This window comes from Rana temporaria, chromosome 2, assembly GCF_905171775.1.
Source record: "Rana temporaria chromosome 2, aRanTem1.1, whole genome shotgun sequence".
NCBI lineage: Eukaryota > Metazoa > Chordata > Amphibia > Anura > Ranidae > Rana > Rana temporaria.
The window spans coordinates 432,972,108-432,986,944 of record NC_053490.1 but is presented as its reverse complement, the minus strand read 5'-3'; positions in this window follow the sequence as shown (position 1 = coordinate 432,986,944).

Here is a 14,837-nt window from a genome sequence, read left to right as displayed (position 1 = left end):
GCCACAACTTACGGAGCAATTGCTTTGTGAATACTGCACTTGCTTGTCTAACTTGCGGCGGCGTATCGTAAATGGGATACGCTACGCCCGCACAAAGATACGCCCAGATACGTGAATCTGGGCCCAGAACTCTACAACCTCGTCCAATTTGATACATCCTAGTTACAACCTCGTCCAATTTGATACATCCTAGTTATCTCTCACCTTATCTGGGCTGGAAAACCTCCTACACGACAACTCCCTTCATAAAGCGCTATTTACCATTTATAAGGCCTTATTGCCCTCTATACATGACGGGTTTGTTTACTTGCTAGATGACGTAAAGAGGCTCCAGAGCTTGAAAGTGAGAATTTCGATTATCCCATGTTGCAGATAGTTTCCACCAGGGCCTGTTTAATCCAATTAAAACTCTTGCACAGGATATACCCCTCCATTCTTTCGAGTTCCTGGAGATGCACGGCTGACTTTAACCACATATTCTGGCTTTGTCAAGGGATTAGAACTCCTTGGGGGTGAGTTCTCACATTTAATTTTCACAATAACGACTATACCGGTACCATTAACAGTAGAGAGACATGTATACTGGGACTGGTCAACTCCTTGGCCCCTATTAGGTTGCTTAGAACCCTGTTAGGTCTCTTTTTACCTTATGCAAGGAAAGCTATTCTCTTTAAATGGAAATGTTCCACCAGTCTCTTTTGGATTCCTGGTATTTAGTCAACGCTGCCATTCTTCTTTATATATTTACCTACGAATCTAGGGCAGTGTATCTCAACCTTACCACAGGGGATACATCAGCCTAAGATTTAGATCACTGGCCTCATCCTCGGTGTGCAGTGGTGTATAGAGTGCCTTTAGGACCTAGTAAAGTTATGTTTTTTTTTTCACTTTTGTACTTAAAGTGGACCTTCAGTAATTTTTTCATCTTTCCATCAATTAAATCGTCTGCCCTTGTTTTTTAATTTCAGATAGTAAGAATTTTTTTTTTCTGCCAGTAAATACCTTATTCAGCCCACTCTCTCCCTCACTCCTGTGAGAGTTTGCCAGGATGGTAGGGGGTGATGAGTCATAAGGGGGCCAATGAGAGCTGGAGGGGTACCTCCTGTGTAAATCCAGGAAGTGAACAAGCAGCAGCTTCAGCTGCCCACATTTAAAATGGCTGCCGCTAGACTCAGTGGAGGTAGCTTTCTGCAGTATATTTGGAAAGTACAGAATCACAGTATATATATAAAATATGCAAAGTGGTTGGAGGGAAGCTTCAGAATGGCAAAGATGTTTTTATTACAAATTATATGAGTGGACTGCAGTGCCTCTTTTAGAGCCAGTGTATTCCCAATTGGCTATGTTTTGTACTTCTTTTATTACGTTTAAACCTTAACCACTTGACAACTGGGCACTTAAACACCCTTAATAACCAGACCAATTTTCAGCTTTTGGTGCTCTCACGTTTTGAATGACAATAACTCAGTCATACAACACTGTAACCAAATGAAATTTTTGTCCTTTTTTTCCCACAAATAGAGCTTTCTTTTGGTGGTATTTGATCACCTCTGCGTTTTTTTTTTCCCCGCTATTAATGAAAAAAGAACGAAAATTTTGTAAAAAAATGAATTTTTCTTCATTTCTATCATATCATTTTGTAAAAAAGTAATTTTCCTCATACATTTGGCCTAAAATGCATACTGCTACATATTTTTGGTAAAAAAAAAAAAAAAATTTGGATATTATTTAGTCTGGGTGAAAGTTATAGGGTCTACAAGCTTTGGTACCAATTTCTGAAAATTGAACAATTTGATCACACCTGAAGTACTGACAGCTTCTCTCATTTCTTGAGACCCTAACAAGCCAATAAAGTACAAATACCCCCCAAATGACCCCTTTTTGGAAAGTAGACATTCCAAGGTAGTTAGTAAGAGTCATAGTTAGTTTTTTGAAGTTGCCATTTTTTCCCACAATTCTTTGCAAAATTAAGATTTTTTTTTTTTTTTTTTTTTCATACCAATATTGTCATTATAACAGGTTATTTCTCTCACATGGCATGTATATTCCACAAATGACACCCCAAAATATATTCTGCTGCTCCTCCTGAGTATGGCGATACCACATGTGTGAGACTTTTACACAGCGTGGCCACATACAGAGGCCCAACACCGAAGTAGCAACTTCAAGCATTCTAGGAGCATAAATTACACATCTAATCTCTCAACCACCTATTACACTTTTGAAGGCCCTGGAGCACCAGGACAATGGAAACGCCCACAAAGTGACCCCATTTTGGAAAGCTAACACCCCAACGTATAATCTATGAGGCATAATGAGTCTTTTGAACAGTTCATTTTTTTGCAGATGTTTTTGGAAAATGTGGAAAAAAAATGAAAACGCATTTTTTTTACACAAAGTTGTCCATTTATAGGATATTTCCAACACATAGCATGTACATAGCAAAAATTACACCCCAAAATATATTCTGCTGCTCCTCCTGAGTATGGCGATACCACATGTGTGAGACTTTTACACAGCGTGGCCACATACAGAGGCCCAACACCGAAGTAGCAACTTCAAGCATTCTAGGAGCATAAATTACACATCTAATCTCTCAACCACCTATTACACTTTTGAAGGCCCTGGAGCACCAGGACAATGGAAACGCCCACAAAGTGACCCCATTTTGGAAAGCTAACACCCCAACATATAATCTATGAGGCATAATGAGTCTTTTGAACAGTTCATTTTTTTGCAGATGTTTTTGGAAAATGTGGAAAAAAAATGAAAACGCATTTTTTTTACACAAAGTTGTCCATTTATAGGATATTTCCAACACATAGCATGTACATAGCAAAAATTACACCCCAAAATATATTCTGCTGCTCCTCCTGAGTATGGCGATACCACATGTGTGAGACTTTTACACAGCGTGGCCACATACAGAGGCCCAACACCGAAGTAGCAACTTCAAGCATTCTAGGAGCATAAATTACACATCTAATCTCTCAACCACCTATTACACTTTTGAAGGCCCTGGAGCACCAGGACAATGGAAACGCCCACAAAGTGACCCCATTTTGGAAAGCTAACACCCCAACGTATAATCTATGAGGCATAATGAGTCTTTTGAACAGTTCATTTTTTTGCAGATGTTTTTGGAAAATGTGGAAAAAAAAATGAAAACGCATTTTTTTTACACAAAGTTGTCCATTTATAGGATATTTCCAACACATAGCATGTACATAGCAAAAATTACACCCCAAAATATATTCTGCTGCTCCTCCTGAGTATGGCGATACCACATGTGTGAGACTTTTACACAGCGTGGCCACATACAGAGGCCCAACACCGAAGTAGCAACTTCAAGCATTCTAGGAGCATAAATTACACATCTAATCTCTCAACCACCTATTACACTTTTGAAGGCCCTGGAGCACCAGGACAATGGAAACGCCCACAAAGTGACCCCATTTTGGAAAGCTAACACCCCAACGTATAATCTATGAGGCATAATGAGTCTTTTGAACAGTTTATTTTTTTGCAGATGTTTTTGGAAAATGTGGAAAAAAAATTAAAACGCATTTTTTTTACACAAAGTTGTCCATTTATAGGATATTTCCAACACATAGCATGTACATAGCAAAAATTACACCCCAAAATGTATTCTGCTGCTCCTCCTGAGTATGGCGATACCACATGTGTGAGACTTTTACACAGCGTGGCCACATACAGAGGCCCAACACCGAAGTAGCAACTTCAAGCATTCTAGGAGCATAAATTACACATCTAATCTCTCAACCACCTATTACACTTTTGAAGGCCCTGGAGCACCAGGACAATGGAAACGCCCACAAAGTGACCCCATTTTGGAAAGCTAACACCCCAACGTATAATCTATGAGGCATAATGAGTCTTTTGAACAGTTCATTTTTTTGCAGATGTTTTTGGAAAATGTGGAAAAAAAATGAAAACGCATTTTTTTTACACAAAGTTGTCCATTTATAGGATATTTCCAACACATAGCATGTACATAGCAAAAATTACACCCCAAAATATATTCTGCTGCTCCTCCTGAGTATGGCGATACCACATGTGTGAGACTTTTACACAGCCTGGCCACATAGAGACCCAACATCCAAGAAGCACCATCAGGTGTTGTAGGGACACAAATTACACATCCAATTTCCTTACAATCTATCACATTTTTGAAGGCCCTTCATATTTCTAACACAGCATGTACATACCAAGAATTACACCCTAAAATACATTCTGCTGAGTAATGGGTACAAAAAAAAAGGATTACCTGTGTTTTTAGTAGTGCAATTGTCCACAGGAGGAGAGCCCTGATCCAGGCAGCAGGCAGGAACGTGGTCAGCGACAATGAATGGAATTGTCCAGGCAGCAATATTGTTCATAGTCGGTACATAGCCAGCAGTGCCAAAATATTGGTCCTGGTAGTAAGGCCAGGAAAGAATGGGGACAGGGGTAGAGGCTTCTCCCACCCAAATCTCTTTGAAGCCTCCGGGCAACCAGACCCTAATCTGGGAATGAGAAAACTAAAAAATTATTTTTTTCATCCAGAAAAACAATTCTGGAGCCCCTCACATGTGTGAGACTCCTGTGTTCCCACTAGCATAGCAGGGTAAAAGATCAATCCAAGGGGCAGGCAAAAAACGTGGTCAAACAGTCCAGGGTCAATTCCAGAGCAGGCAGATGTAGGTACAGTTTAGGGTTAGGCAAAAGAGTGGTCGTATAACAAGCCAGGGTCAGTTCCAGAGAAAGCAGAGGTATTTTTAGCATTAGGCAAAATCGTGGTCGTATAAAACAGTCCAGGGTCGGTAACGGAGAAGGCAGAGGTAGGTACAGTGCAGTGGCATAAGGGGTGTGGAGGAAAATGACAGGGAATTTGAATTTTGTTTATCTAATAATTTTCAATAGTGTGGTAACGGCGGAAACATGCACCTAAACAGAGGCCTGGTTGGGAGGGACAATCGGGACAATAAACTGTTGTGTCTCTTCTGACTCCTCCTCTGGCGCACACCCGACATTTCTTCTGACGGGCTGCACCTGTTCGACGGGGGGGGATTTTGTCAGGAAAGTGCCGTTCGTGAAGTCTGCTCACGCAATCAGTGCGAAGAATGTCTGGTGGCATTTCAGGGAACAAAAGGGCGGTGATAACGTCTTCTTGGTAGAGTAGATATGGAACGGGATTCTGTGTTGCTTTTTTGTAGATAACATAAGAGTTATAGAAGGCCAAACTGAAAAAGTAAATGGACACTTTTTTATACCAGTGACGGGATTTTCGGGAGGGAAGATAGGGTTCAATCATCTGGTCATTGAAGTCTACGCCACCCATAAATAAATTGTAGTCGTAGACACAAGATGGTTTCTGCACTGGGCCGCTTCTTTTGGGGACTTCCACGTAGGTGTCATTGTGGATGGTGGTGAGCATGTGGACATCTCGTCTGTCCCTCCACTTGACAGCCAATAGCTCCTGGTTCCGTAAAGACGTCGTCTCTCCTCGTCTCAGCTTCTGATTCACCAATTTTTGGGGGAAGCCCTTTCTGTTTATTCTCACTGTGCCACATGCTGGGGTGTCTCTCCGGTAAAGATTTCTAAACAGGGGCAAGCTAGTATAAAAATTGTCCACGTAAAGGTGGTATCCTTTTCCAAGTAGTGGATAGATGAGCTCCCAGACGACTTTTCCACTTGTTCCGATGTATTCGGGGGGATGTAGTTGGGAGTCCTTCCCTTCGTAAACAATGAAGGAGTAGATGTACCCCGTGTCTCGGTCACACAGTTTGTACATCTTCACCCCATATCGGGCCCTTTTGCTTGGGATGAATTGTTTAAAGCCCAGCCTGCCGTGGAATTTTACAAGGGACTCATCTATTGAAATATTTTGTTGAGGGGTATATAACTGGGGGAATTTTTCAGAAAAAAAATTTAGAAGTGGCCGAATTTTAAATAATTTGTCAAAGGCAGGGTCATTTCGGGGAGGGCACTGGGTGTTGTCATTATAGTGGAGGAACCGTAGAATCATGAAGTATCGGGATCTGGGCATACGGGATGAGAAGACGGGCATGTGGTGGATGGCTTTGGTAGACCAATAGGCGTACCCTTTGTTTTTTTTTGAGAGACCCATATTGAAGGTCAGGCCTAAGAATATTTTAAACTCCTCTACGGTCAGGTCTCTCCAATGAAAGGGGCGGGCATAGCTGGAATCGGGGTTGCTTAGAATAAATTGCTGAGCGTAGAGATTGCACTGGGCCACAATAGATGACAATAATTCGTCTGTAAAAACTAAATGAAAAAAATCAATCGTGTCAAAATTATCGGTGTTCACCTGTACACCTGGTTGGGCGGTGAAAGGGGGGATACTTGATGCTCCAGAATTCGAAGGCAGCCACAGGGGGTTTTGAAGGCCATAGGGAAGGCTGGCATGGCCCCTATCCCTTTGGGGCAGAGAGGACACCCTACTGGTGCCTGACCTTTGTTGCACTGCTTGCGGGGTGGACGGCACTGCTTGCGGGGTGGACGGCACTGCTTGCGGGGTGGACGGCACTGCTTGCGGGGTGGACGGCACTGCTTGCGGGGTGGACGGCACTGCTTGCGAGGTGGACGGCACTGCTCGCGAGGTGGACGGCACTGCTTGCGAGGTGGACGGCACTGCACTAGTAGTAGGCTGCTCCACGCCAGAACGCCTTCTTTTAACGGGCACAGGTTCCTCCTCTGAATCAGTATCAGACCCGCTTCCTGTTACGGGCTCATAGGCCGAATCGGAATCGGACAGAGACTCCTCACAGCTGTCATCAGACGCCCATAGTTTCTGGAAGGCCTGCTCGGTGGTAAAAAAATTTTTTGCCATACTGGTGGCTAGTGAGGCTGGACTGCAGAACACTGGTGGGCACTAGTGGCACTGCAGTGGCGCAGGTGTAACTGATGGGCAAATGTGGCACTGGTGTGGCTCTGGTTGCACTGCTGTGGCTCTGGGGTCACTGATTAGCAGGCGGCACTGGTGGGCACAGGCGTCACTGCAGTGGTGCAGGTGGAACTGGTGTGGCACTGGTGGGGCACAGATGGCACTGGTGGGGCACAGATGGCACTGGTGGGGCGCAGATGGCACTGGTGGGGCGCAGATGGCACTGGTGGGGCGCAGATGAGCACTGGTGGGGTGCAGATGAGCACTGGTGGGGTGCAGATGAGCACTGGTGGGGTGCAGATGAGCACTGGTGGGCACAGGTGGCACTGATGGGCACAGGTGGCACTGATGGGCACAGGCGGCACTGATGTGGCTCAGATGACACTGGTGTGGCACTGGTGTGGCTCAGATGACACTGGTGCGGCACTGGTTTGGTACAGGCGGCACTGGTTTGGTACAGGCGGCACTGGTGTGGCACAGGTGGCACTGATGGGCACAGGCGGCACTGATGGGCACAGGTGGCACTGATGGGAACAGGCGGCACTGATGTGGCAAAGATGACACTGGTGTGGCACTGGTGTGGCTCAGATGACACTGGTGCGGCACTGGTTTGGTACAGGCGGCACTGGTTTGGTACAGGCGGCACTGGTGTGGCACAGGTGGCACTGATGGGCACAGGCGGCACTGATGGGCACAGGTGGCACTGATGGGCACAGGCGGCACTGATGTGGTTCAGATGACACTGGTGTGGCTCAGATGACACTGGTGCGGCACTGGTTTGGTACAGGCGGCACTGGTGTGGCACAGGCGGCACTGGTGTGGCACAGGCGGCACTGGTGTGGCACAGGCGGCACTCGTGGGCACAGGCGGCACTCGTGGGCACAGGCGGCACTTGTGGGCACTTATGGGCACAGGTGGCACTTATGGGCACAGGTGGCACTTATGGGCACAGGTGGCAGTGTTGTGGCACTGATGTGGCAGTGTTTTTACTTTTACTTTTTACTTTTGTGGCACTGGTGTTCACTGGTGTAGGACAGGTGGCACTGTTGGGGCACTTGTGGGGCACAGGTGGCACAGATGGCACTAGTGGGGCACAGATGGCACTAGTGGGGCACAGATGGCACTGCCTGGGGCACAGATGGCACTTCCTGGGGGACAGATGGCACTTCCTAGGGGACAGATGGCACTGCTGGGGCACTGCTGGGGCACTGCTGGGCACTGCTGGGGACTGCTGGGGATTGCTGGGCACTTACTATTGATTTGAAAAATCTCTCTCCTCTCCTCTCACGCTGCAACGGTGTGAGGAGAGGAGAGAAATGACCTGCATCTGACCCAGCCGCAGGGTTTGTTTACAAATGTGATCGCGCCGTCATTGGACGGCGCGATCACGTGGTAAGGAGCCGCGTCCATTGGCTCCTTACCGCGAGTGCTGTTGCTGCGGGTCCCGTAGACCCGGCGAGCACCGGCGATCGCGTGTGCGCGCCCGCTCGGGCGCGCACAACGCAGTCTCTGGGAGGACGTACATTGACGCCCTCCTAGAGTACAGTAACCGCTCTGTAGCCGTATTTTGGCTATAGGGCGGTTACCAACTGGTTAATAAAAAGTTGTAAACAAACAACAACCTTTACAACCTCAGTTAGATTTACAGAATGCCCTGAACTACCTATTGTGCCAGGGAGTTGTGTCTGTACCGCCATAAGACAGGTTCAAAGGATTCCACTTAAACTTGTTAACAGTACCAAAGCCCAATGGTGTCATCCGTCCTATTCTGGCCTTAACATCCCTTAACAAATTCTTGCAAATTCCAGCATTTCACTTGTAATTTATTGTCTCTGTGAGGCAATGGGAATGCATGACATCCGTGGATATACAAGATCCTATTTACCCACCTCCTCAGTGATTTCTACACTTTGCAGTGGCGGACAGTCTCCTGTCTATTCCTTGCTTTCTTGGTGTTTACAAAGGTCTTGGCACCCTTGCTTGCCCTACTCAGGGCATCCACGTCACAGGCTATCTAGATGATCTTCTGAAGGATTTGTGTCCCTTGCAGCTATAACAAGATGTCTGCAAGGCAATTCAGCTGCTCCAAGCTTTTGCCTAGGTGGTTAATTTCAACAAATCTGATATCTACCCTTCTCTTTGGCTACTTGGGTCTGATCCTGGACACATCCCAGACGAAATTCTTTCCCCCAGAAAAGAAAGTTCTTTCTCTATGAGCTCATGCTCGACAACTGAGATCCAAGAGAAATCCCACAGTAAGATTTGGCTTAATGGTTATTTCATTTTGAGTCAGTCACATCCCAGAATTGGACAAATGGCCATCGGATTATCTCAGCTGCCACCTCTTGGACCAAGGGGAATAGTCTCTTCAACCAGAAATGTTGATTCTGATATGCCAAAGATGGGGGATTACTGATGTGGACTGCCTAGTCTCCATATACAACAAGAAGCTACCTCCTAATTGTTGCCAGTACCAGGGATCCTCTAGTATACACTGCATATTCTGCCTCCGCTTCTCCACAAAATGGAGCAAGAGAGGAAGACTGTAATTAACACTGAACTGGCCCAGAAGATCCTGGTACACAGACCTACTCAGACTTTTAGCAGACAGACCCTGGCATCTTCCCATCAGGCCACATTTTGGCCACAAGGTTTTTTCAGTGTCACTCTGGACTTGGGTCCTTGAACCCTGTTGAGTTTTTGGACCTTTTGGCAGTACAGGACACAGGCCACTCTTTCTTCTCCTTGGTTTATTCTGTATTGCTTGTTACAGAGGTGACAACTCCCAAAGCGGGGCAGAGTTTTAGGGTAGGTGCCTCAGGGGGCTAGGTCCTCAAAAGCTTGACAGTGTCCTATCGCCTGAAGTTACATGCCTGTAACCCACGGTGTACGAATAGGTTACCTGTGTCCTGTACAGTATTTCAAGATATGGTATGTATTCTTAGATCATGGGTTACATATCGCTACCTTCATGTGATTGGACACATTCCATAAAGCTCCAGTTTTGTTGTCCTTAAAGTGATTGTTATTTAGAGAAAAAAAAAAACTTTACAAACATGTTATACTTACTGCTCCTGGATCCCCCTCCGCCGCATTGAGTGCCCCTACGGAGAGCCGCTTTCCATGTGGGCACTCATACGGGCGCACTCCCGAGTCCTGCTGCTATGTCCTTTGACACAGACAGCAGGACTTGGCCCCGCCCCCGTCTTTTGTGTCACTGGATTTGATTGACAGCAGTGAGAGCCAATGGCTGGAGCTGCTGGGCTCGTTCTCGTCGCTGGAAAGACCGGGGTCAGGTAAGTAAAAGGGGAGCTTTGGGGGACAGGTGCACTACAAAAGTTTTCTCTTTCGTTCATTGACTGACACAGCACTTTAATCTTTTTATTTTTATTTTTTTCAAATAACAATTTTTTATTTTGTAAAAGTTCAATACAAAACATAGTAGCATTCCAAACGTAGGAAAGAGTACAAAAATTCAACAATAAGTGCTAGCGCCAGTCCAAGGCTGGGCCAGCATACTAAAGGGGAAGGACTAACACCCTCACTATCCACCGCCGGCCCCTCCACCAGTAGCGGAGATATCTCAATAGAGTCAAATGGTACGGGACCGTGCCATAGTAGTTTCATGGTTATTCATACACTTAGAAACTTCTAAAGTAGCTGAGAATCAAAGAGAAGGAAAACAAGAAAAGGAAACAGAGCAAAGGGGGGGGGGGGAGAGAAGGCAGGCTAGAGGAGTGAAGGTGGCAATGTACCTCGGTGGTCTGGTCATCGGCTCACGGCGGGTCCTCCCTGACATGCCACCTCTCCCAGACAAGGTCATGGTCATCCAACCTGTCCCGGATCCTGGCCGTCATCTTTTCCATGAGTTCTACATCCTTGACCCTGGCATAGAGGGCCTCTTAGGATGAGGGTAGTGGCTTCTTCCAGTGGAGAGCAATCAAGCACCTCGCAGCTGTAAGAATAAGTCTAAGTAGCTTCTTATAGGGTTTGGCTATGTGAGGTTGAGAAATGCCTAGAAGAAATAGCTTCGGGGAGAGGGGTATGGGTACCTCAAAGAGGCGGGACAGGAGCTCCTGTGTCGGAGTCCAAAACGGGACAATCAGGGGACAAGTCCAATATATGTGGAACTAAGTGTCCCGGGATTGGCTGCAGAGGTAGAAGGGTAAATCCTGTGGAGTACGTCCGGAGTCAGGTACCAAAAGGAAAGCACTTTGTACGTGTTCTCCCTGTAAAGGGTACATATAGAACTTTTGGCCGCCTGCCTTCAGACCGCCCCCCACGCCTCCTCCGAGATCACCTCTCCCAGCGAAGCATGTAGGCGTGTTTACCCCTGTCTTGTATGGAGTACTCATTCAGGATTCGGTATATGTCTGATATTAGGCCCTTACGTGCTGTGCCCTCAAGCATAATACGCTCAAATGGGGATGGTTTCAAGAATTGGAAACGAGGGGCTATTGTGTGGGCGTAGTGGCGGATCTGTAAGTAGCTGAAAAAAGCCTGTCGTGGGAGGTTATGTTTGGCTTGGAGGTCAGTAAAGGAGTGCAGGGTGCGAGACCTAGGGTCCACCAGGTGTCCAAAATGAATGAGATTTCGCGAGGCCCAGGGCCACGACATCGGGTGGGTGAGACTCGTTGGGATTCTGGGGTTATAGAGAAAGGAGGTCAGCAGAGAGCTATCAGACTTAAGTTTATAGTCATGAGCCAGTTTTTTCCATAGACGACGGAGCTGCTGCATGGAGCCCAGCAACATTCCGGGCTCGACCTCCACATTCGCATTCCAGAGAAGGTTGTTATGGTGTACCGGTGCTAACCAGATTTTTTCCACCTCTGTCCACTTGTTGTAGGACCTCTGGGGAAACCACGATACTACCGCCCGCAATTGGGATGCTTGGTAATATTTAACCAGGTCGGGGAACGCCAAGCCTCCCTCAGTTCGCGCAGCCATCATGACCGAGCGTGGGATCCTGTGGCGTTTGTAGTTCCACACGTATCGGAGGAGATCCGCCTGCAGGGTGCACAAATGGGCATAGGGGACCGGGACTGGAAGAGATACAACAATTTGGGGAGAATGACCATTTTGACAGCCGCTATCCGGCCCAGGAGGGATATCTGGTGGGGTTTCCATTTATGGATCAACCCCCTGATCGAACTATATAGAGGAGGGAAATTGGCCTGGTATAAAGAAGCGAAGGTCGGGGTCAGGTGGACCCCCAGATATTTCAAGGAGGCTCGCTCCCAGTGGTACGGGAAAACTGACTGCAGATGGAGGATCTCCGGTTCGGGCAAATTAAGCGGCATGGCCATAGACTTGGAGGTGTTAGTTTTGTATCCCGAGAGGGCCCCGTAGCGTTCAAGTTCCACGTGAAGGTTAGGTAGGGAGATGCGAGGGTGTGTCAGGGTAAGAATAATGTCATCAGCAAAGAGGGAGATTTTAAACTCCCTCCCTTTCACTGGGATTCCCTGAATGCTCGGGTTGCCGTGAATCGTCGACGCAAAGGGCAAAAAGAAGGGGGGAGAGCGGGCACCCTTGGCGGGTCCCGTTGGTGACGGGAAAGGTGGACGAGGTAGCGAAAGGGGTCTTCATCTGCGAGACTGGGTTGGTATAAAGGTGCCGGACCGCCTGAAGGAAAGGTCCCCTGAACCCCATGTGTCTCAATGTGGCAAGCATGAAGGGCCAGCCAAGGCGGTCAAATGCCTTTTCCGCGTCTAGGCTCAGGAGCAGAGATTCTGAGCCCTCCCTGCCCGCCACATCAATAAGACAGAGGGGGACAAAACCCACCTGGTCTTTATGGACCAAGGAGGGTAAGACTACGTTTAGACGGAGCGAGAGGACCTTTGTAAATATCTTAAGGTCCGAGTTCAGCAGGGCTATCGGCCTGTAACTGGCGCATAATGAGGGATCTTTGTCGGGTTTGGGGATCAGGGTAATGTAGGAGCGTTGCATGTCCGGCGGAATAGGGGTCTGCTGAAGGAATGCGTTGAAAAGCTTGGTCATGCACGGGAGAAGTATGGGAAGAAAGGTCTTGTAGTATTCGTACGGCAACTCGTCCGGGCCCGGGGATTTGTGGGCAGGCAAGGCCTTAATGGACAGGGTCAGTTCTTCGTCAGTGATAGGGGCGTTGAGAGCGACAAGGTCAGCCGGCTGTAACCGGGGGATGCCCGCATGGGTGAGGTATTGCGTCATCCTGTCGGGCAAGTCAGGGGGGGGTGTGGGGAACTTCCGGTCTATTATACAGGTCTGCATAGAATTCAGCGAATGCGTCCGCTATACTTTGGGGATGTTACCCGATCTGTCTTGTACCTGGTATGGGGTGGATACAAGCGAGCGAGCGATCTGAGAGTTTCCTTGCTAGTAGTGCTTGCGCCTTGTTGCCTTTGTCATAATACACCTGCCGAAGGCGAAACGGAGCTTTCTCGACGCGGCCCAGCGCAAGGTCCCGAAGCATCGACCGCACGAAGGCGATGCGTTTAAGGAGTGTAATAGAAGGGGAGGATTGCAGGCGGGATTCTAAGGCCTGAAGCTGCACTTCCGCCTGCTTTTTGGCAGACTCAGCGTCCCTCTTGAGGGCCGAGGGGAGAGCCATACAGTGCCCTCTGATCACTTATGGGAAGCCCACAGCGTGGCGGTGGAGACATCAGGCGTGTCATTCTCGTTAAAGTAAAACTGCAGGGTATTCTCTAATTCCGTCCTCGAGGGGGCATGTTTCAGTAGGAAGTCGTTCAGTCGCCAGTTATAGGGCCTGAGGGCGGGGGCGTTCAGGTCAGGGGACAAATTGATGGGGGCGTGATCGGACCAGGAGATGGAGCACTTTAATCTTGACCTTAGGGTTATATTGCCATCTTCAGGAGAGGATTAGGCAGAACATGTTAAAAACAGCAAAATTGCACAGTACCGCCATGGGGGTGGTCCTACTGGCTATAACCCCTCACACTACATCCAGCAGCTCATTTTTTTTCTGCCTAGTGTAGGAGAAGGAGCTGGCTCCCGGTGGGGACCATTGGTCCTGGAGATTTAAAATTGTTTCTGCTTTTTGATTCCTGTGATCTACTATCAACAGCCGGGCTGGGTGAGGGGCTGGATAATATAGATCCTGGTAGTCTCCCCAGCCCGGCCATCGAGCGTGAGCAGGTCTTATTTACACATTAGGTCGGCCACGACAGGCCCCGCCTGATGCAGGGGCGGCCGGCGAGCTATATGCTTCGAGGCACGCATATGACCGGGCTACTGCTGTCCGTGTCACAGTGTGCCGTGGCCGACAGCCACTCCGTACCACTCGGGTGATAGGTCTGTCCACGGAATGTGTCCAGCAGTCCTTTACGGGAGGGGAAGTATGGTTCCGTCTGCCTCGGCAGGACAGAGCAGCTGGGCATTCCCTGGAAGGTCAAATTGGGGGTCTCTCATTCTCCTCTTCTTCTCTTCCCGTGCCTTCCCTCCTCCCCATGCTTGGGCTGCTGCGCGTCTGAACGGGGGTCTCCGCTGGGTGTTTGGGTTCCGCAGTTCACTTTCCTATATTTGGGCATAGTGGGGTGTTCTGGTGTGCACATTGTGTCAGACCGCTGCGCGGAGGGTCAGCGTGGCCGCACCATTTTCCTGGAGTATTAGTCGGGAAGTCCGGCGGCCATTTTCATGTAGCCTTAAGTCAGGAAGTTCGGCGGCCATCTTTCTGGAGCCATCTTCTTGCTGAGGCGGCCGACAGCCATTTTTTTGTAGTGTCAGTTTGTTTTTGCCTCTAGCACTGGTTATCCCTCTGGAACGACGCAAAATGCACAGAACACCTTGTGAGGGAGAGCGGACGGCACAGCGCAGTACCTGGGCCAGGGTGGTGAGTCCTGCGGGGGGTCTCCTCAGTTTGTGGCAGCTAGGAGGGTGTACTTTTGGTGTACCTGGCCTGTGGTCCCTAACGGGTGTCAGGTGGGGGTGGGTCAGC